The 2885-nt window shown below is 39.2% G+C and overlaps 1 pseudogene; it reads left to right on the plus strand.

Annotated features, from left to right (window-relative positions):
• Positions 1-1513: 1513 nt before the first annotated feature.
• LOC101122754 (NEDD8-conjugating enzyme UBE2F-like) lies at positions 1514-2065 on the plus strand (annotated as a pseudogene).
• The last annotated feature ends 820 nt before the right edge of the window (positions 2066-2885 follow it).

Below are 2885 nucleotides of genomic sequence, written 5' to 3' on the forward strand. Positions count from 1 at the left end.
TAATGGAAAAGTGAAAGTGCAAGCCACAGCCAAATTTCACCACTGAATCAGTTGGGTAAAGACTCCTGTTTCTACAGCTGAACACTGGAAATTGTAACTTTGATTGAAACTAGCACTAGGCAGTGGGTATGGCTACTGGTTCTGTGGCCCCTGGCACACCAGGATGCTTGAAGTTGCTACAGTCTCTGAAGCTAGTATTAGAATTTGTTTTCTATCACCTTTGATTGATTGTATAAATAACTTTTGACTCAAAGTCCCAGGTGAAATTGAATGAGCTTATCTAGCATGTAGGTACAGTGTTCAGTATTGAAACTGTTGGAAAAGTGAGTGTCTGAACTTTTGGAGCCTCTAGAGTGGGGGGCAATCACTAAGTTTCTATGCTGAAGAGTAATCTGATTTTTAAGTTATTCAGATATACACTAAAATGGCATTTAAGACATTAATTTTGAGAAGTATAGTAGTTACCCATTGTATTTGTGTTAATTACTCAGTTGTGTCCAACTCTTTGTGACACCATTGACTGTAGCCCATCAGACTCCTCTGTCCATGGAATTCTCCAGGAAAGAATACTGGAGTGGATTGCCATTTCCTTCTCTGGGAAACTTCCCAACCAAGGGTTCAAAACCAGATGAATTCTTTACAATCTGGGCCACCTGGAAAGTCTCAGTTACCCATTACTGCACAAAAAAATTAATATCCAAAAAATCAATCCCCTAAATGAAGGACTAAAATAGTAAAAATTAGTTTCTGTGAGTTAGTAATTCATCAATAATTTAGTTGACTGGACATGGCCTCTAATGAGAGACCTGATAGTGACTGCAGGTATCTGCTGACTAGACAGGAGATAGAGGATCTTCTCATAAGATGGGTCATTCATAGGGCTTTTGGCATAAAGCATAAGTGGATCTCTATAGTATACCAAGTGACCTCATGACACAGCAGCAGGCTTCCCCCTAGCCACATAATCCAAGACAGAACAAGAGGTAAATGCCATCATTTCTATTATGCCTTAAACTTCTAAATTGTACACCATCACTTCTGTCATATTTTATAGGTCACACAAGCCAATTATGATACAATATCAGAAAGAACTACACAATGATGTGAATATCCAGAGTCAGGAGTCATGGGGGCCACTTTGAACAGTGACCGTGACAGGAAAAGTGGGCTTTATTATGCCACTACATACTTCAGTTTTCACTACAGAATTTTAATTGTAGAATAAGTAAGTTTCAAAGAAGAGGTATTTTTATTGGTTCAGTTACTACCAAATATTCCTCTGAGTTTAACTCTTTAATTGCTATATCTACTGACTTATGGGATTCCAGTCAATTTGGAGGCTGGGAGGTATGTGCGGAGATTAGCTTCTTTCAGCTCTTAAAAAAAGACTACCAAGGAAATAGGGAGCAGCTGAGTCTCTTCCTCACCACTCTGGTCCTACTGTATGCCTGACCACTTCCTGTCCCATATCCTGCCTCGTCTGTCTCATGGTGACCAGAGTAAGGTAGCCATAATGCTGATGCTGGCAAGACAACTGAATCAGGATAATCATCTCAAAGGGTCCCAAGCATAGACACAGCCTCTGATTCCACCCATCAGGTTTCTGTGAGAGATAGACTACCTGTTACAGAGGTTAAAACTGATTTACCTTGTAGGTATAAAGTGCAATTTCTTCATCCAAGCAAGCTTCATTGCTTTCAGCTAACTGTAAACCCCAGGATTGTTGTTGTTTTGTGTTTTTGGATAGATGAGGGTTACTAGCAGGGTAGAAAATTTGTTTGAAATTGAAGTTCCTGATGCGTATAACGTGGTGCCTCCCACAGTGAGATGCTTCATCAAGTTATAGCAAATTATAGCACCCCAACATCACAGAGACAGGTGAAATATGTCTAAGTTTATTGAGAGAGCGTTTGATTGACAGCACTGGCTGGGCTCCCAGGAGGACATTGAGAAATGTTGTTTGGAGATTCAACTCATTCATTCTCTTTTGAATTTTGATTATCTGCCAAATATTGAAGCTGCAGAACCTCATTTGCAGGACAAGGATGGCTTCCAGAATAGTTGAAAACAGCATGAAGTGTTGTGCCAGAGGATAGGAGAAGACTACAGCATTCTGTACTGGGTGTTATAAGTTTGTCTCCAACTGAAACTAAAAGGAAGCCTCTTCCCCAGTCCTCAGGCTCCCCTCAGTCTCACTGGGTCCTCCAGAGTCCTGTGAGTATGTTGTTTTGAGGAAGAACCGCTTCACACAGCCCATGGTAGATAAAGAGTTCCACATAAATACAGCAAGATAATGTGTTTCAGGTTATCAAGAGTTATCCACTTACCATAACATGTTTACCATTTTTGAAACTGTGCTGTATAGGTTGTTGATGAGATTCTTGAGAAGTTGTCATGAACTCAGAATTGAGGCTAAATCATGCTTCTTTCTCTTTTCCCAGAGTCAGTCCCAAAACCAGTCTCATGCACAGGTGATGCTACTGATGTGCTCCATGTGGCTTGCCGATGGGTGATTTGAAACTTGTTACAAACTGTGACTGGATACAAAAATTTTAGCTCCTTTCTGGAATGCCTAGATGTCATGAAACTGCCCAGTCACCATAAATCTCTTTCTGAAATGTGTATTTTCTTTAATATAATATATATTTTGGGATAGATTTGGAATTTATATGATTTAATAATTTAATAATTTTTTCTATTCTCATTTAATTTGTATTTTGATTGTATACAGCAGACAGAAAGATGCTGAGTCAAGCAACTATTGAAGGGAAATACAAATAAAATACCAAAGAAACAATGACTGGCAAAAACACTGCTGATAATTTCTATACATTCATATTTCCAAGGCAGGATCAAGCAAATGGACTGGTGAGAACTGGTAAGAA

This window comes from Ovis aries, chromosome 1 (assembly GCF_016772045.2).
Source record: "Ovis aries strain OAR_USU_Benz2616 breed Rambouillet chromosome 1, ARS-UI_Ramb_v3.0, whole genome shotgun sequence".
NCBI lineage: Eukaryota > Metazoa > Chordata > Mammalia > Artiodactyla > Bovidae > Ovis > Ovis aries.